This window comes from Solanum dulcamara, chromosome 7 (genome assembly GCF_947179165.1).
Source record: "Solanum dulcamara chromosome 7, daSolDulc1.2, whole genome shotgun sequence".
NCBI lineage: Eukaryota > Viridiplantae > Streptophyta > Magnoliopsida > Solanales > Solanaceae > Solanum > Solanum dulcamara.
In genome coordinates this window covers 30,365,423-30,387,070 of record NC_077243.1, presented here as the reverse complement: position 1 = coordinate 30,387,070, position 21,648 = coordinate 30,365,423, and the positions used below count along the sequence as shown (strand labels likewise).

The 21,648-nt window shown below is 35.7% G+C and overlaps 1 long non-coding RNA gene across 1 annotated transcript in view; it reads right to left on the bottom strand.

Annotated features, from left to right (window-relative positions):
* Window positions 1-20,120, bottom strand: part of LOC129896925 (uncharacterized) — a 30,862-nt gene extending 10,742 nt beyond the window's left edge. The window contains exons 1-2 of the long non-coding RNA XR_008768082.1: window positions 19,969-20,120; window positions 4,696-4,757 (exon numbers count right to left, since the gene is read on the bottom strand). This is a non-coding gene — a long non-coding RNA (uncharacterized LOC129896925). The remainder of the gene's footprint in view (window positions 1-4,695; window positions 4,758-19,968) is intronic.
* Window positions 20,121-21,648: the final 1,528 nt, after the last annotated feature.

The following is a 21,648-nucleotide window of genomic DNA, read 5'->3' as shown; positions in this document are numbered from 1 at the left end:
TTAGATCTGGAGGCAGAATGGAAAGGTGGCTTATGAGTTGGATTTACCTTATGCCGAAGATGATATGATGTATGATGTCGCGATATCCTCATTTCTTTCCTTTCGTGCCTAGTTGAGGTATTTATTTCCTTCATGATCCATTCAACCCAAATCACGTGTTTCAGTCATCCTCATGTTTTCATATGCTTTCAGGGTTATGAAATAAGTTGTAAAGTTATGTTTTAGCTTAAGATTGAAGATTTCATTTGTATGTATTTTCGAGATGTTTTGCATGCTTGTTGGGATACTATAGTCCTTTTCTATTCCATTCATGGTAGTTTGTGTCCTATTCAAGGATGATTGTTCCTAAGGGGGAGATATTGTAAGACCCTAGAAATTGAGAAGTCATAAATCGTGGTTCAAAAGAAGTTCTATGGAAAAATCTTAGCTTTTGCCCCAGTTGAAAACCACAGACCAAGTACACGATCCGTAATCCTTAATACTCTCTATTTTGGACTCCGTGGTGGAAGTCCTGGAACTCAGGTTCCGTAGGGAAGGGTTCACGATAGGGACCATGGGCTATGATGAGCACCACAGACCGTGGTGACTTTTAGTAATACTGGGGGTCTCCGTGGAGGACCCCTACAAAACCCCAAGTTTTCAAAGTTGAATTCCACCACCATGTCAACGAATATAGCCTATTTTAGTCTTTACGGGCCATGGTGGAGGTCCATTTAGTGATTTGAATCCAATTTAAGTTGGTATTTTCCTATATTTTATTAATGAATGTGGATAGTTTTTGGGACTATATTCTCACCTATTAACTACCCTAAGTCCCCTTAACCCTCTCATTATCACCATAACTCCTGAATTACAAAATCTCCTCTTCTAAGTTTTCTCTCAAGAGTCTTATTCTTCCGTAAGCAAATTCAAAGGAATCCTTCATGGTCAAGCTTCAATTTTCTTCAATATAGGGCTTTTAAGGATCAAGGTATATGAGACTTCACCCATGGGTACCTTTCACCCATGGAATCCCAGGTTTGCTCTCCAAATTCTTTATGGTTTTCATTCAAAAAGCCCTAATTTTATGATAGTGCATTGGGTCTTCTTATTCATGATATATTATATGATAATGGTTAAACTATGCATCCAATTGATATTATTTTTATGAATTATGTATGAGTTGATATAAAGGATATGTTCATGCATGTTTTCAATCTAATTTTATGATTTTTCAAGTAAATTGATCATGTATTCATGTTTCTACCCTAATTTCAAGTATACTCTATGATCATGAATTTCAAATATGCAAGCAATATTATGAATGAGGGTGACTTAAGACCCTAATGATATTTTTTTAAAATAATTCATAATGATGGAAGACCTGCACCCACATTACATGAATTTATGATAATAAGCTACTCCTATGAACAAGTTTATGAAGTATGATTATGAACAACTTATGATTTATGACAAGTATGATTTATGATATGATATGTATTCCATGGGATGTTGACTTACCATCAAGAGGATTTCTAGGTGGGGGCTCGACTAAGATTTATTAGCAAACTCTAGTCCCTTAACCTACGTTGCCACCTTAGCTTAGCCAATATGACCTCGATAGTGGATCCACACATAGCACATGCTCATGTTAGACGGAGTCTACCTTGGAAAGTAGCCTACCCCCTTCTCGATGTTGGTATCATTGAATTCTATGTAATATCTTGCATGGTCTTGATGTCGGTTACAATTATCTCCTACGTATGTATAGTTCCTAGGACGATGATGGTATTTTGATGCATTGACCAATGAGTTTTATGTTTTAATATTTTCATGAATTTATCCTTGTTTGAAAGATACTGGTCTTGCATCTCATGATTCATATTGATTATGTTTTATGATTATTTTTAATGTATCTTCTCACATACTTAGTGCATTCCATGTACTAACGCAGACTTTTTGCCTACATTGTATTATAATGTTGGGTCTGATGATCATGCTCATCCTCTCATTCATTGCTAGAGCTTTCTATAGATGTACTTTGATGGTGAGTCCGCATGTTCAGAGGACATGACATTTTATTTTCATATTGATATTTCACTTCTTCATTACTCCTATGTTGTCATGGGTGAGCTTGGGACTTGTCTTATGCCCCATCGGGTTAGTAGAGGCATGTTAGATATTCATGGAGTCTATGTTGTCATTCTATCCTCATTGTGAGACTTATGCCCTTATTGAGACTATGCTTTTTCTATGTTTATTTAGCTTTACTTTCTTTATTTACCTTATGTATGCTCTTGAGTTATATTCTAAGAGGCTTGGTTGGGGGCCCTCAGGATTCTAATCACTATGTCATAGCTAGGCCTTAATTCAGGTTGTGACATAGGCACTATAGTCAATAGGTGATTTGTATGCTCCTCCTTACTTTTAGAGTAGATCAGGATGTCATAAATAAACACAATCACGAAGGAATCCAAGAATGGTTTGAACACCCAATTCATCAAACTCATAAAGGTTGAAGGCGCATTAGTCAACCCAAACGACATTACCAAGAACTCATAATGCCCTTATTGAGTTCTAAAAGCCATTTTAGGTACATCCTCTAGTCTAACCTTTAATTGATGGTAGCCTGACCTTAGATCAATCTCAAAGAAGACTAAATCAACTCGCAAATTATCAAAAAAATCATCTATACAAGGCAAATGGTACTTATTTCGGATAATAACATTGTTCAACTGCTATAATCTACACATTCTCATGCTATCATCCTTTTTCTTTAAAAACAACATTGGAGCACTCTAAGGAGAAGCAGTAGGTCATATGAATCCTTGTCAAGAATTTTCTAAAGCTGAGTCTTGAGTTCTCTCAACCCTGCCAGAGCCATGCGATAGAAAGGAATAGAAATTGGGCAAGTGCCCGATTCCAAGTCAATAAAAAAATCTATATCCCTATCCATAGGTATACTGAAAAAATATGTAGTAAATACCTCCTTAAACTCTAAAATTACAAGAACGGACTCAATGAAAGGGAAATCTACATTATCATCTCGAAGATGAGCCAAATAAGCCAAATAACTATGCCCCACTAGTCTTCTAGTTCAAATGAAGGATATGATCTTTACTAGCTTAGGTTTGTACACCCCTTCCCACTCTAATAGTTCCCTACACAGGATCTCTAAAGTCACAGTTTTAGTATTACAGTTTAGCATAGCATACTATGGGGACAACAAGTCATTCCAAAGATTACATCAAAATCCACCATATTCAATATGATAAAATCCACCCAAGTTTGGAAACCCACAAATAAAACATAGGACCAATGGTACACATGGGTAACAACTAAAACTCTCCAACTAAAGTAGAAACACGAATGAGGGAATCAAGAATATCATATATCTAGTCAACACTCAAAGAAAACTTAAAAGATATGTAGGAAGAGGTAGAACTCGAATCAAATAAGGCAGTAGCCATCCAGTAACAGACAAGAATAGTACCTTGATCACTGTGTCCAATGCCTCCGCCTCATTCCTACATGGAAAGGCATAAGACTATGCCTTATCATCATTACGGGCAAATTCTTTACCTGGATACACCACTCCTCTCCTTATATTACCATTTCCTCTCCCCACAACCTCTATGATTTCATTCTCGCCCATACTGTGGATGTCCTCTAGCATTATTACTTCCTCCCATTGGTAACATTGCTTTTTCCTACCATTGTGCTTGATTGACTACCCACTAATGAGGGCATTCCCTTCTGAAGTATCCCTACTCTCCATAATTAAAACAACAATGATCGAAGGATGACCTACGTATTGATTATTAAGAGGCTCCTGGACTACCCTGAGTTAAAGTCTTTTATGGAACACATAAATGATCACCAGTAGAAGTGAACATAGCTGACTGAATTGGTTGGGCTAAATATATTTATTATCCTGCACTTTTGGAGTAAGAACTGTTATAGTTGGACATATTTTTGGGCTTCTTAGCCAAAGCCTTGGTCTGCCCAACTTGCCGAACTCCTTAAATCCTCCTAACATAATTTGACACCTTATTAAAGCTCTTGCCTAGAAAATCTTGGGGCACAGACAATGCATGCAAGTCAGTGTTCAGTCCTTTAATATACAAATACATTCTCTCTTCCTTAATGGTCACAAAATTATTAGAAAAATGGCACTAGGCATGGAACTTAGCCTCATAGGTTGAAACTAACATGTTACCCTGCTCAAGAGCCAAAAACTCATCCTTCTTTTGGTTTCTTGAAGTACGAGGAACGTACTTCTCAAGAAACAAAAGATTAAATTAAGTCCAAGTCAAAGATGACATAACTGATGAATGATACTCTACATAAGATCTCCACCACTACTTAGCCTCTATCGACAACTAAAATATCAAAAATTAAACCTCATGCTACTGCATGATGTCCAACTTCTGCAGCCATTCATAATAGTCCTAGAGGAACTCAAAGGCATCCTGATTCTCTAACCCATGGAATACTCGAAGCTTCAACTTAAAAAACTTGGTTAGTATCTCGTGCTTCGTGCCAGTCTTCACTAAGCTCATTGAAGGATGAAATAAAGCATTAGTACCTAAAGTTTTCCCTACCTCGGGGTTTGTAGTAGCATACAACTGAGTACCTTGATGTCTGATTGTGTTTGTCCAAAAATATACATGAAAAGATAAGAGGAATTCATGGCAGCTTGAACAAATTACTCACCCTTGAATTCAAGTTGAAGTGGTCGCACAGTTGAGGTCTTTCAGTAGCCACCGAAATATCTCCTATACTCAATAAAATAAAGCAAGTGTAGAATTAGTACACAAACACAGTGTACTGGTAGGATAATACAGCTAATTCCAAATATATGAAATATGAACATGCAACTATACAAGAGTAAGAAGATACACAATTATATCACAAATGAGCAAGATTAATCATAATTACCACAAACAATTTGGTTTTCTCATGGAACACATACACAAATTATTAGTGTACTTGCATGGTACCCGATCCCAAACATAGCTATTGTATCAGTATGGTACTCAATTCAATTATACCAGCTTGGTACCTGATCCAAATATATTAGACTGGTACCCGGTCCTATTATATCGGTTTGGTACCCAATCCACAGAAAATCACATATCACAATCACAACTACAATGAATAACAATCACACTTGTACAACCAAGTAAAACATTCATCATATGCAATTTGATCACAATTACCATTTCAACTCATATTCTTCTCTTTTTCCTTAATCATATATTATGCATATAATACTAATGAAGTAGTTAACTAAAACATAGAACATAAACGAGAAAATAACAACCATCACCTGCCTTGAATCAAGCCGAAATGCTCTAAAAAACTTGAGCTTTCCATTTTTGAAGTGCGTTGGTGATGTACCGTGGATTTACTAAACTTATAATTATTCAAACTTAAGAATTAAGATGTATTTTAAGAATTTGTTAGTAGATTTAATTGTGGTTTGTGTTTGTTTTGCAGGAAAATAGGTCATGGCAGTAGAGGAGGAAAAATTAGTTAGTAGCTGACAGTTGGCTTCTATGAGCCAACCTACGAATCATAGATGGCATTCCTAGAAATAATGGTGAATATGTCTTGTAAAACCCAAAATGTTGGAGGGAAGGAAAATGAGGAACAAAAGATGAAATTCCAGAAAAATGTAGCTTTTAGCACCAGATTATCTTCACGAGACCCACTACGGGTCGTGAAGAGGACCATAAACTCTATACAGACACTGTGGTCGATACCTATCCAATTGGTTCCATAGGTGAGAACCATAAGGGGCCACTACGAGGCGTGGTATGGACCATAGACTATTATGGCTTCCATGGTGGACACCGCTATAGGCCTCTTGTTAGAATCCTCTCCATGCCCAGGTTTGTGGACCATAGTAATCTCCACGGACCATGAAGGTCTCTATGGAGGAACTCCTCACACTTCCCCTATAAACCCTAAGATTTCAAGAACAAGTCTACCCCCATAGAAGACCATCACGGACTGTGGTGGGTAGCCTTTCAAAAATCTCTTTTTAGAAATTCCCAAATCCCTCGCCATGGAAGGGACCACAGATTGTGGTGCCTTTAATAGTCCATGGCAATCTCCTATGATGGGTTCCAGGTTTAATTTTAATGAGGGTTATTACAGTATTTTCCCTATATCTCATTAATGAATATGACTGGTTTTCGGGACTAGTTTTATATCTATTAACTACCTTAAAGTCTTCTAACTATCCTATTCTCTCCATAATTCCCCAAAGAATAAAACACTCTCTCAAGTATTCTCTCAATGTCTTCTTTTTCTTCCACAAGCAATTCAAGGGTTCTTCAAGGTCAATCTTTCAATCTCTACAACTTAGGGCTCATCAAGGTCAAGGTATGTGGGGATTGATCCATGTGTTTCTTTCATCCATGGAATTTCAATGTTTACTTCAAAGATCTACATGATTTTCATTGGTTTCTCACCCTAGTTTTGATGAATTGCATAGAGTTGTTTTAATTACATTTTCAATTCTTATCAATGATCATTATAAGCATGATTCTACATTAATTGTATGATTTCAAGTTGAATTATGAATGACCATGCATGAATCTAATTTCAATTATTATTATGAGGTTTAATGATGATTTACATGCATTTTGATTATGAGTTCAGTGATTTTCTAAAGAAAACTTTTATAAATGAAGTTGAGATTAATGATTGAATGATGAAAGTTATGGTGATTATCAATTATGATCCAAGAAAGTTATTATGGTGTGATAAGTACAATTCTCACACAATCATGTTTAGATGGTGATAAGGTCAATTCTCACCAATGTTTATGGATTCTTATGAATCACTAAAAGTTAATGAGCTACTCTAATAATTACTTTTATGATAAATTTAATGATGATGCTTCTATGCTTCTGATGAATTCTGTTGGGATATTGACTAAGTACCGAGAGTACATATAGGCGGGTTCATTCTGGTAATATAGTTACTTACCCAAGGGAATTCTAGTAGCAACCCAAATTCCCAAACTACGTTGCCCCCATAGGTTGCCTTTATGTCTTAGCTAGTGGATCCATATATAGCTCATAAAGTTAAATTTGTTCTCACATAGTCTACATTCTCAAGTAGCTTCTCTTTTTTTAATGTGGGAATTACATCGAATTCCATGTTATAGCTCGCATGGTCTTAAGATTTTGGTTAAAGGTCTTATCTCCCACAGGTTTAGTTGAGTTATGAGTTCTTATGATGAATATGAGATTTTTTTGATGCATTGACCAATGAGATGCATGTTTTTAATATTTTCATGATCTCATATATGTTTGAAAATATATTGGCCTTGCATCCCATAATTCATATTGATTATGCTCTATGTTTATTGTTCATGCATATCTCACATACTTAGTACCTTTTTTGTACTAACACATAGTTTGCCTATATTATCTCATAATATAGTGGGAGACAACGTTCATTCTATGATCTCTTTACTTATATGACTTAGATGTCTAATATTTTCTCAAACAATGATTCTATTTATGGGATTCGTGACTAGAGTTGACATAGCATTCACAAGTTTTTATTGGCGAGTCCTCATTTACCGAGGATGGGAATTTTTTTATGTTGATCACTTTGACTTTTCTCTTATGATTCGGGTGGTCTAGGAGCTTGTACTCAATACCCATCAAGTATCAACTTAGAGGCATGTTTAGTCATTGCAAGCAATGTAGTCCATACTGGACATTGATTTGAGTATTACTCCTTCTGTAGACTTTCATTGTTGAGTTGTTTTTTCTGCTTTTTTTCATTATGTTTAAATGCTCAGATGTCTTGGTTGGGATCCTTTGGGTTTTCGATCATCGTGTTATGTCTAGGGCCTAGGTTGGGTCCTGACAAACTTGGTATCACAGTGCAAGGTTCAAGTATCTTAGGAAGTCTAAGATATCATTCTAAGTAGAGTCTTGTTCATCGATGTGAAGCATGCCAAATCTATGAATAAGAGGCTATAAGGCACTTAGGAAACACTTTACTTTTTTCATGATCTCATCATGCTATAGAGTTTAAATCTAAGGTTTTCTCCTCCAATGATTTCTCTTTGTGATTACAGAATCATGCCTCGACAAAGAGCTCTTGTTCGAAGAAATATTGAAGAGAAGCCACAAGCCTCGAATGATCCTTTGAATGATCGAGTGACTAATGATAAATTCTGAGGGTCTTTTCAAGTACTTGCTAAAGCCATGATGGCCCAAGTGAATCGTGAGGTTGTAGCTCCCGTGAACCCAAATGTGGATATAGTGGCCACAAGGATTCGTGACTTTATTAGGATGAATCCTACAGAGTTTTGGGGTTCCAAGGTGGATAAGGACCCAAAAGAATTTGTTGAAAGCATGCATAAGATTGTGGAGATAATGGGGATTAGCCGGGTTGATAGGGAGGAGTTAGCTACTTATCAATTGAAAGGTGTTGCTTGAATTTTGTTTGATCAATGGAAGTGTGAGAGGCCTACAGTGGTAGATCCTATGAGTTGGGAAGAGTTCAAAAGAATGTTTCTTGATCATCTCTTCCTATTGGAGTTGAGGGAGGCCAAGATACAAGATTTCATCAATCTTAATAAAGAAAGTGTGAGTGTGAGAGAGTATGCCTTCAAGTTCACCCAATTATCAAAGTATGCTCTATTCATGATTACTAACATAAGAGCTCGTATGAGCATGTTCTTGTCGGGTGTGTTAGATTTGGTTTGTAAGGAATGCAATATGTCCATGTTGATTTGAGAAATGAACATCTATAAACTTATGACCCATGCAAAGAAAATAGAGGATGAGAAGCTAAGGGAGAAGACTAGGGAGTCAAAAAATCCAAGGACTGATGGTGGTGATTCCTCTTATGCTAGGTCCAGAAGTGTTGGGTGTCCTCATTTTCGTCAAAGGTATTTTGGTCAAGGTTCATCAAATTCTACTACTTCAAGCTTTGAATAAGATAAGTTTCCCAACACTAAGCCTCAAGGAGGTTCCCCAATTGGCCAAGTTAACCCTGCCTACAAGAAGTGTAGGACGAACCACAAGGGAGAATGTCTAGCGGATTTGGATATGTGATATTGATACGGAAAGCCAGGTCATCATGCTAAGGAGTGTAGGGTCAAGTATGGTCGTACTCAAGGCCAAGTTGCAGATGGAGGCAAAGTTCTTCATGGTGCCCAAGCTAAACCAATGGGTTGTCAACGCAATAACTAGTTCTATGCTCTTCATGGTAGGTAAGAAGTGGAGGAGACTCCCGATGTTGTTACCAGTATGTTATGGGTCTTTCACTATAATGTTTATGACTAGCTTGATCCGGGTGAAAATTTGTGTTTTGTTACTCCTTATGTGGCCATGAGATTTGATGTTAGCCCCAAAATATTAATGGAGCCTTTTTCTGTTTATACTCCTGTAGGTTAGTCGATTATGGCTAAAAGAGTAAATTGTCCAGTTTTAGTTTTTTATAAAGTCACCTTCATTGATATAGTAGATCTTGATATGACCAATTTTGATATTATTCTTGGTATAGATTGGATTCATGCCTGTTATACCCCTATATATTATAAAACCTGTGTGGTTAAGTTTTAGTTTTTGTATGAGCTAATCCTAGAATGGAAAGTTAGTAATTCCATGTTTAATGGGTCAATTCATCTCATGCCTTAAAGCTCAGAAAATGATTTCCAAAGGTTGCATTTACCATTAAGTTCGGGTTAGAGATACTAACTTTGAGACTCCTAATCTTGAGTCAATTTCAATTATTAATGAGTTTTCGAAAGTTTTTCCCAAAGAACTCCTAGATATTTCTCTCGAAAAGGAAATAGACTTCGGTATCGATCTCCTACCTGATACAAAACTTAAATTTATTCCTTCTTACTGAATGGCTCTAGTAGAATTGAAAGATTTAAAGGATCAGTTCAAAGATTTTCTAGAGAAAGGTTTGATTAGATAGAGTATTTCTCCATGGGGTACTCCAGTTCACTAATGGTTCGAGGCATTTGAGAAAAGCTTCAAAGAGTTGAAGGATAGACTTACCTCCGCTCTGGTGTTGATTTTACCAAAAGGTTTTGTTGGTTTCATTGTGTAATGTGATGTTTCACGAGTTGTTCTTGGTTGTGTGCTAATGCAAAATAGTAAAGTAATAGCCTATGCTTCAAGGCAACTCAAGGTACATGAGAAAAATTACCCAACTCATCACATGAAGCTTGCGGCGGTGATATTTGCTTTGAAATTATTGAGATACTACCTGTATGGTATCCATGCTGATGTTTTCATCGATAAAAAGAGTTATGTAATATGTGTTCACTAAAAACGACTTAAACCTTTAACAAAGGATATGGCTTGAACTATTGAAAAATTATGACATGAGTGTGCTACACCATTCGGGTAAGGCAAATGTGATTTCTGACGCTCTTAGTAGATTGTCCATGGATAGTGTTGCTCATATTGAGGATCAAAATAAAGATTTAGCTCAATATGTGCTTAGATTAGCCCATTTGGGTGTTTGATTAGTTGATTCCAAAGAAGGTGGTGTTATTGTGCAGAATGGTTCTGACTCATCTCTTATGGTGGATTTAAAGGCATAGAAAGATAGTGATCCCTCTTTGGTTGCATTGAAGAAAACTATTGCCGAAAAAGCCATTGAGGCTTTCTTCCAAGGGGGAGATGGTGGTTTGAGATATCAAGGCCGATTGTGTGTTCTGAATGTGGGTGATTTGAAAAAAATGATATTGTCCAAAGCTTATAGTTTGCGGTATTCTATTTATCCCGGTTCCACAATGATGTATTGATATTTTAGGAAAGTGTATTAGTTGAATGTCATAAAAGAAATATTGTGGAATTTGTGGCTAAGTGTTGAAATTATCAACAAGTGAAAGGTGAGCACCAAATATTAGGAGGTTTGCCTCAAGACATTGAGATTCCTACTTAGAAGTGGGAAGCCTTAAATATGGACTTTGTTACTAGTTTTCCTCGTACTCGTAGGCAACGTGACTCAATTTGGGCGATAGGTTACCAAATGACCAAGTTAGTTTATTTCCTTCCTTTTAAGACATCATATTCAACTAAGGATTATGCTAGATTGTACATCTGAGAGTTGGTTAATCTTCATGGTGTTCCATTGTCTAACATTTTGGATAGAGGTACTCAGTTTACATCTCAATTTCGGAGATATTTTCAAAAGGTTCTTGGTACCCAAATAAAGATTAGTACATTATTTCACCCACAAATGGATGGCCAGGACGAGAGTACCATTTAGACATTAGAGGATATGTTGAGAGCATGTGTTATTGATTTTAAAGGAAATTGGGATGATCATTTTCCATTGGTAGAGTTTTCTTATAATAACAATTATCATTCTAGCATTGAGATAGCTCCATTTAAGGCCTTGTATAGAGGCGTTGCAGATCCCCTATTAGTTGGTTCAAAGTAGGTGAAGTTGATTTGATAGGACCCAAGTTGGTATTTTAGGCTATGGAGAAGTTTAGTCTTATTAAATAGATTAAAAATGACTCAAAGACGACAAAAGTCCTATTCAGATGTGAGGAAAAAGGAACTTAACTTTTAGGTTAATAATTGGACTTACTTGAAAATTTAACCCATGAAGGGTGTGATGCATTTTGGTAAGAAAGGAAAGTTAAGTCCCCACAATATTGGCCCATATCAGATTTTGAGGCCAAATAGTAAGGTGGCTTATGAGTTGGATTTGCCTTCTGATTTGGCATCGGTGCATCCGGTTTTCCATGTGTCATTATTGAGGAACTTTGTTGGTGATCATAGCTCCATTGTACCATTGGACAACATTGAGATCAAAAAGAGTCTTTCATATGAAGAGGTTCCAGTTGAGATCTTGGACCAGTAAGTTAGAAAGTTGAGAAACAATGAAATAACTTCAGTTAAGGTGTTATAGAGGAACTTTCTCTAAGAGGTTGACGGTGATACATAGGAGGCTAAAGTCGATAAGATGTCATGATATCCTCATCTATTTCTTTTCATGCCTAGTTGAGTAGTTATTTCCTTTATAATCCAACTATCCCAAATCATGTGTTTCATTTGTTCTCATGGATTCATATGCATTCATGTTCATGAAATGAGTTTTAAAGTCATGTTTTAGCTTGAGGTTAAAGATTTCATGTTTTATACATTATCAAGATGTTTTACATTTATGTTGGGCTGCTATGTTCCTTTCCAATTCCATTCATGTTAGCTTGAGTCCATTCGATGATAAATGTTCCCAAGGGGGAGATATTGTAAGACCCCAAAAGTTGGAAGGATGAAAAATAAGGAATAAAAGATGAAATTCTAGAAAAATGCAGCTTTAGGCACTAGATGGTCTTCACGAGACCCATTATGGGTTGTGAAGAGGACCATAGTTCATGTAGGGATACCATTTTCCATGCCCAGACAATTGGTTCTAGAGGTGAGGACCACGAGGGGCCACCACACGCTATTGTGCGGACTAGAAACCGTTATGGCTTTCGAGGTGGACATGCCTCTAGTTAGAATCCTCTCCACGGCTAGGTTTTTAGACCGTAGTAACCTCCATGGACCATGAAGGTATCTGTAGAGGAACACCTAAATCTTCCCAGTAAATTCTGAGATTTCAAGTCCAAGTCTACCCCCACAAAAGACCACCATGAATCATGGTGCCTTTCACGGGTTGTGGTGGGTCTCATGGTGGGACGCTTCCAAAAATCTCTCTTCATAAATTCCAAAGTACCTCACCACAGAGGGGACCATAGACCATGGTACCTTTAATGGTCTGTGGTAATATCCCGTTATGGGTTTTGGATTCAATTTTAATGAGGGTTATTGCGGTCTTTTTCCTATATCTCATTAATGAGTGTGGATGGTTTTAGGGACTAGTTCGTACCTATTACTACGCTAAATTCTTCTAACTATCCTATTCTCTCCATAATTACCAAAAGCATAAAACCCTCTCTCTCAAGTCTTCATTCAACGTCTTCTTCTTCTTCCACAAGCAATTCAAGGGTTCTTCAAGGTCAATCTTTCAATCTCTACAACTTAGGGCTCATCAAGGTCAAGGTATGTGGGGATTGATCCATGTGTTCCTTTCATCCACGGAGTTCCAATGTTTCCTTCAAAGATCTCCATGTTTCTCATTGGTTTCTCACCCTAGTTTTGATGAATTGCATTGGGCTGCTTCAATTACATTTTTAATTATTATCAATGGTCATTATAAGTATGATTTTACATTAAATTTATGATTTCTAGTAGAATTATGAATGCCCATGCATGAAGCTGCTTTCAATTATTATTATGAGGTTTAATGATGATTTACATGAGTTTTGATTATGAGTCAGTGATTTTCAAAAGAAAGCTGTTATATTATGATCCTAGAAAGTTGTTATGGTGTGCTAAGAATAATTCTCACATAATCATGTTTAGATGGTGATAAGGACATTTCTCACCAAAGTTTATGGATTCTTATGAATTACTAAAGTTAATGAGCAACTCTAATAATTACTTTCATTATGAAGTTAATGATGATGCTTCTATGTTTTTAATGAAATCCATTGGGATATTGACTAAGCACCGATAGGACTTATAGGTGGGGGGGTTTTCAGTAATGTAGTTAGTTTCCCGAGGGAATTATAGTAGCAACCCAAAGTCCCAATGTATGTTTCCCCCGTAGTTTGCCTTCATGGCTTAGCTAGTGGATTCACATATAGCTCACAAAGTTAAAGTTGTTTTCACAGAGTCTACCTTGGAAGTAGCCTCTCTCTTCTCAATGTAGGAGTTACATCGGATTTCATGTTATAGCTTGCATGGTCTTAAGATGTCAGTTAAAGGTCTTATCCCATATAGTTTCAGTTGAGTTATGAGTTCTTATGATGAATATGAGATTCTTTTGATGCATTGACCAATGAGATGTATGTTTTTAATATTTTCATGAACATATACATGTTGTAGAATATATTTGTCTTGCATCCCATTATTCATATTGATTACGCCCTATGTTTATTTTTCATGCATATCTCACATATTTAGTACTTTTTATGTACTAACATATATTTTGCCTATATTGTCTCATAATGTAGGGGCGAACGACATAACATTCACAAGTTGTCATTGGTGAGTCCTTATTTACCGACGATGAGACTTCTTTTATGTTGATCACTTTGACTTTTCTCTTATGAATCGGTTGAACTAGGAGTTTGTCCTAAATCCCCCATCAAGTCTAGACTTAGAGGCATGTTTAGTCAAAGCAAGTAATGTAGTCCCTATTGGACATTGATCCAAGTATTACTCCTTCCATAGACTTTCATTGTTGAGTTTTTATTATGCTTAATTGTCTTATGTTTTCTATGTATTCTAAGATGCCTTGGTTGGGATCCTTCGGGTTTCTGATCGATGTGTTATGGCTATGATCTAGGTCAGGTCGTGATAAGTTTGGAGCTACGAGGGGTGTCTACGAGCCGTAGGATGAGCCATAGAAGATAATCAAAGAAGGAAGTTTCAGTACATGGCCTATGAATGAGCATGACGGGTCATTCATTAATTTGTAGACCATAGGTCTTGTCTATAAAAAGAGATTGAACGCTGACTTGAAGCTGTTTGTACGAGTGGACCTATGACTTGTCCAAAGTCGTATGATCCATAGGCACGAGTCATAGAAGCTTGCTGATCTATTTTTCCTATTTTCCCCAAATTTTGTTTATTTAAGAATAGGTGTCTATAAATACACTTTTTATTTTTTTTATGTTACGCACATTTTGGAGTTTGAGAATTAATCATATACAACTTGTGTTCTTAATTCTTAAATTCTTGGATTTTTATCATCGACTTTGACTATGAAATTCCATTGAAGCTTTTGGATTTTTATACTAGTTATTGTAAGTTCATGATTTATTTTAAACAAATTATTATGAATTGTGATCAATAAATTATGAGAAGCTAATTCCAAAACTAGGGTTGTGAGAACCATGAAAAATTAACAACGTATACCTAATAAAATATAATTCTTGAATAGTGTGCATGCGTGTATTGTATTTCCCTTCGCTTTGATTTTTTGTTAACAAGTGCATGCATTTAAACTCGCCTTATTCTTACTTGGCGGACCAAAGAGGTAAGGAATGGGAAGAATGGATAACAATGGAGATTTGAGGCTATCAACCCTTATTTAGTAGCTTGAACGGACTAAGGGATAGCTAATCTTGGATCACTGGTAAGGGTTAATAAATCATACACCCGTAAACGGACCACGTAGCTGTACTGCAAGTTGCAAATGGATCACCTCCTTTTCAGGGAGAGCTAATGCTTGTTGGGTATGTTGGTTTGACACTACTTCACACCTCCCCAAAAAATATGGTGATAATAACTTGTTTAGGGGACCAATGACTTAGGTGAAATTAACTAACTAGTCTTACATGTAATACACTAGACAAGGATTACTAATATAAGGTTCTATCGAGTTAAGGATTTGTATGGACCACATATACCCTAGTTTCGTCTTTTACTGAATTCAATCACATTAAATTATTACTTTGATACTTGATACTTTCTATCTAATCAATTAATTAATTTTACATAAAACACCTTTTTTAAGGAAATAATGTGACTATGAATACAAATAATAAACTATTAATCTAAGCCTAAACTTTATTCCTCATGGAATCGACCCTAACCTCTGTTAGGTTATATATTTGATCAACGATTGCTTTATACTTCTTTTGGTAGGAGTAAATTGATCGTATTAAATTTTGCATTGTCAGGGAATAAGACTTTTAGATTAGATTAATTGTGTTATTTGGCTAGTTGTCATTATTTTCTGATTTACTCTTTCTTTTCTTTTTTATATGCTAAAACAAGTTAAGTTCTAGTGCATGCCAAATACGCAGAGTCAAGGCAGACCCCTAATTCTATTTAATCCTAAAATTTAAAGAGCTTTAAGGAGAATGGCTAACAATGGTGGTTACAAAACAGAAGCAGAAGCTGCAAAATGACTTAGAATGGAAGAAGAGGATGCACATCAAAATCCTTCTCAACATCCATTGCGGAATGTTCCCAACACCCAACTGATAGAGTGAGAACATCCTCCATGCAGATAGAAACCTGAGTTTGGTATTTGGAATAACTATGGGGTCAATCATGATGCCATTGAAGCTACAAGTGCCCTTGTGTTGCCTCCATTGCCTTCTGTAGAAAAGTTCAATATTTCTAGTGGTTTGATTCAGATGCTCCATAGTTGAGGATTGTTTGCATGCTTTCCATCTAAAGATCCATACACTCATCTCAATAATATGGCGTATGTCTCTAAGTAGACTAGACACTCAATTGAGTTCTTTGGACTTTCTTTTCTGTATTCTATTTTTGAGGATCTTTTAATTTATGTTGAACTAGTATGTTTACGATGTGAATGTCAAAGAAGAATAGGAATGTATGGCATGATGGTTATAATGTTTGAATCAGAAAAATAGGACCCCTCCAAAAATGTGTTAAGTGTTGAATATGTTTCTTTGATATGTTAATTATGTGGGATGTTTTAATTACATGACACAAATTGATAAGATATGCATGACTTAATATGAAACTTGAACCATGAATTTATAATTGATAATGAAACTTGATGCCATGTGTGTTGTGATGTTATTGTTCATTCTTACTATTTGTGTCAATCTAAAAATTACCCCATTAGTCATACTATGATAATTGAACTATTGAGTAGGAAAGAATCATAGGTCATTGTTGAAAATAGTCCACTTAGACTAAAAACAACCAACCAAATGAAATTATATCCCTCGATTCAAAGATTTGAGCTTTAAAAAGACCTTTTATTGATATGACACAATTCACCTTCTCTATCATTGACTCTTAAACCTTTTTTTGTCCTTGGTCCCTCTTAGGATAATGTTCACTTCATCTTAGGCAAAACGTCTAAGTTGAGGGTGGCTACTATAGAGGAAAGTGAGAAAAGAAGAGGTATGAAAAGAAATATGTAACAAGAAAAAATAGAATAAATGGGGTGTGGCGGCGATTAAAGAATAGAGTAAATGAGCAAAAATGATGAAAGTACCAAACATATGAAAGCATTTAGTTAAAAAGAGTGAAATCCACACTCGAGCATCAATGAAAGAAGAGAAAAGGGGTGAAACAAGTTAGGGGTTGTAAAATATAGAATTCAGCTAATGTATGTCAAGGAGGGGAAAAATTCACTATAATTCAAGTATTCTACATCCATCCCTGAGCCTATGTTAAAATCCAAGAAAGTCCTATTGAGATCCTAATTCAACTATACGATAGTGTAAGTACTTAAAATAAAGGCAAGCCTATTGTGTTGTGCATGAATGTTTGAATTCATTGTGTGAGAGTGAGTGTATACTGATTCCCTATTCTTAAAAAATATTTGATATCTCTGTGAAAATAAGACTTTTTTTCAGTGAGGGAACAAGTATCATTATTAAAAAGTCATGATCTTGGCGATTGTTGTTTGTGTATGTAAATGTGTCTATAGATATAGTAATGTCACAAATTAATCCATATGAGTTATCTTGATTTAGAGATAATGATTGTACTAATATTTGCATGAAAAGTTGGAGGATGTTGTGAGTTGAAAAGAGATGTGATTTCCATAATGTCTTGATCTTCTTTTGCATAGTGTCATTTTGTGATTATAGCGTCGCTTGAGGAAAAGCAACCATTTTATTTTTAGAGTGTTGATGTACCCTGGATTTAGAAGTACTTGTAATTCTGTAAACATAATAATTTTTATGTCTTTTAAGAATTTGTTAGTAGATTTAATTATGGTTTGTCTTTGTTTTGCAGGAAAATAGGTACTAGCAGCGGAGGATGAAAAATCAGTTAAATTGCAGTTGACAGTTGACTTCTATGAAACCAACCTATGAGCCATAGAAACTTCTATGAGCCGTAGGTGGCATTCGTAGATGGATTTGTGATTTTTGAGGACAAGTATGGAGCTACGAGGGATATGTACGAGCCGTTGGACAAGCCGTAGAAGATAACCAAAAAAGGAAGTTTTAGTAGTTGGCCTACGAATGAACAGGATGGGTCGTTCATTGGTTTACAGAATGTAGGTTCCATCCATAGAAAAGAGATTGAAGACTAACTTGAAGTTGCTTGTGCAAGTGGACCTACGACTCATCCAAAGTCCTATGATCCATAGGCATGAGTCGTAGAAGCTTGCCGATCTATTTTTCTTATTTTTTCCAGATTTTATTTATTTAGGATTAGGTGTCTATAAATACACTTTTTTGGTTGTTTTATTATGTTACACTCGTTTTGGAGTTTGGGAATTAAGATAGACTACTTTTGTTCTTAATTCTTGAATTCTTAGATTTTTATCATCAACTTTGACTTTAAAATTCATGAAGCTTTTGAATTTTCATACTCGTTATTATATGTTCATGATTTATTTTAATCAAATTATTATGAATTGTGATCAATAATTTATGAGTATCTAATACCACAACTAGGATTGTGGCAACCATGAAGAATTAATGATGTAGACCTAATTCTTTAATAGTGTACATGTATGCATTATGTTTTCTTTCGCTTTGATTGCTTTTTAATGAGTGCACAGATTCAAACTTGTCTTATTCTTTCTTGCCGGACCAAGGAGGTAACGAATGGGAAATGAATTATATAATAGAGATTTGAGGTTATCAACCCTCATCTAATGGCTTAAACGGACCAAGGGATAACTAATATAGTATCACTGATAAGGATTAGTAAAACATACACCCGTAGACGGATCAAGTTGTGTGGTGATAATCACTTATTTAGAGGAACAACCACTAAGGTGAAGTTAACTTACTGATCTTGCTTGTAACACACTACACATGAATTACTAATATAAGGTTATACCGAGGTAAGGATTCATGCAGAACACATAAATCCTACTTTCATCTTTAACTGAATTCAATCACATTAAATTGTTACATTGATACTTGATACTTGCAATCGAATCAATTAATTAATTATATAACACTCCCCTTTCTTAGAAATAATATGACTACAAATACAAATTAAAAATGATTAACCTAAGTTTAAGCCTCATTCCCCATGGGATCAATCCTAACCGCTGTTAGATTCTATATTTGATCAACGACCACTTTCTACTTCTTTTGGGAGGTGTAATTTGGGCGTATCTCTTGGCTTGTTCTTGGTCTAAACATAATTACAAATATAACAATCAATGATTAATGAACTAGAAATACCCGAATTATTCTCTAATCCTAATCCTTGGCCAATTTCTTGATCATTCCACCCAACTAGGAATTTTTCCATCATTAATTTTAGGTCAACACCCCCCCCCCTCCATCTAAATAATACCCATAAATTCTAAGGTTCAAGAATCAAATTATAAGTTAGAGGAGTAATAGCCATTAGAGATGCAATCTACCATTGTCTATATGCAAAAATTGGTGGAGTAAGTTTAGAGACCGACTCTCTAGTTCTAGTCAAGCAGGTGGCTCAATTATGTTAGGTCATCTTAAAGCATATCTACATAGAAAGTAATACATTGGAAAATAGTATATCTAACTTGGCATTTTAGTAAGAAGGAATATTCAGTTTCAACAATTTAATGGAACTACCAACACCAATGAAACATATCCTAACCTTAGACAATCTGTAAATAGCCAAAAGATTAAAAACAAAGAAAATCAACCCAAATAAGAATAGGGATGGGGGAGAGATCATCCTCACATGAAAAGCAGTGTAAAATTTGACAAAATGGCAGAAAACAAAATCACAATCAGAAAATACATATATTCAAGAGTCATGATTTGAAAAGGATTTCTCAAAGAATTCATTGATTTCAAGGATTACAAGCAAAGGAATAAATTCAATACCAGAGAAGGAAGTCGTTGAGCTACATATGGGGTCACACATACTATATGACATGAATACTCTTCAGTATAGACTCAAGTAGATAAAAAACAAAAATTAAAAAAGAGCATGAGAAGCAAACAAACTTAAAGTAGAAGAAGGGAACCTTTAGGTTTCCATTTTGACGTTCAAGCGTACGAGCTCCCATCATAAATGGCCTTCCACACAGGATATCGACGAGCTCAGGGACCACAAAATTGATTGTTTTCATATCTTTAATGGTAGACAGTTTGTTTGAGATTGGAAGTGGTACAGACATTGGAAATCTTCCAAAAACACAAATCTCTTTCTTAATTCTTTTTTTGGAGTTTATTTCCTTTTAGCTTTATTGGGTGGTCACTATTGACCAGGCCATTTTCTGTTGGATAAGTTTTTGCTTCCTTTTAATTATATAAAATCTGCCTCTGCCCATAATGATATAATTAAAAAAAATCTTACCTTTACCGAAGAATTTGATGGAAAATTGAAGAAAAAAAGCCCTAAGTCGCCTCTTGCATTCCCAAGAACAAAATTGCAGTGATAAAAATGGTTTTGAGATTTTCTCTATAATTTTAGCAACTAGCTCGCCATAGAAGCCATCATCCTTCTATAGTGGCCTCACCATAGAGGGATTACCTCTGCCATAGTGTCTTGCATGGAGACAGAAACTCGGAAATTCTCCCCTAAACCCTCATTTTGCAACACAACCTCAAATATTGACATTCAAAACTAATCCTTTTATGCCAAGTTCTATATCGGGAGTTCTACTTACCCTAATTCATTTTCAAAAAGTCCTACGGGCTTCTTAATGTCCTAGCTATAATAAAATTGAACCCAAGTTTAGCGTTCCCGAATTTCCCTAGACCTCGCCTTACTCGGATTTTGTCTAAGACTAGCGTAGCCTGAAACTTTCAAGTCACTACCCAAAAAGTTTCTTGGCCCAAATTCTTTCACCATTAGTTTTTCCATAATGACTGAAACGGATCATTACAGTGAAAGTATTTGAAATCAAATTAAGTAAATTTTATGACTAGATAATTTAAGTATAAATTTTTAAAATCTGGTCATGAAGTAGAATACTAGCTAAACTAGTAGGCGACAACTAAGTTCTTGTGGCTCCATGAATATCTCAATAAAGCCCAGACACTAATGTGTTTGGTATGAAGGAAAACCTTTTCTGAAAAATATTTTCCTATTTTATCATGTTTTATTGGGTTAAATATGTTGGAATATGTTTTTCAAATTAACGTATTTTTCTCAAATTTGAGAAAATCTATTTACGTCCAAAAACTAAGAATAATTTTTTCCAAAAAACTTTTTCAACCGAGCACCTTAACTTTTCACCCTAACTCAAGTCTTGGGTAATTATTTCTAATACTAATTTAGAATCCAAATCCTGATTCTTGATTCGAGACACGACTTCCGATATTGATTCGATACCTAACTCCTCTATCTCATATTGAGTTTGAGTCGAATCTTGATTGGTATGCTGGGTCCAGATCTGGATTCGAGGTCGATAGTCGAGGTTGGGTCTTGAGTCAAGCATCGAGGTAGAATTTTGAGTCAATTGTTGGAGTTAGGTTTTGGGTTGATAGTCGAGGCCGGGTCCCAAGTCAGATGTCGTATTTGGGTCCCAGATCGATCGATAGGGTCAAATGTAAAGATCAAATATCAGGTATAAATCCGAGTCTCGGGTCGGGTGATAGAGTCGAATCCCTATTAAGAAGTTGGATCCATGATCAGGAGTATGAATCGAGTCCCGCATTAGATACCGAGATAATGCAATATATATATATCTGTCTAATTC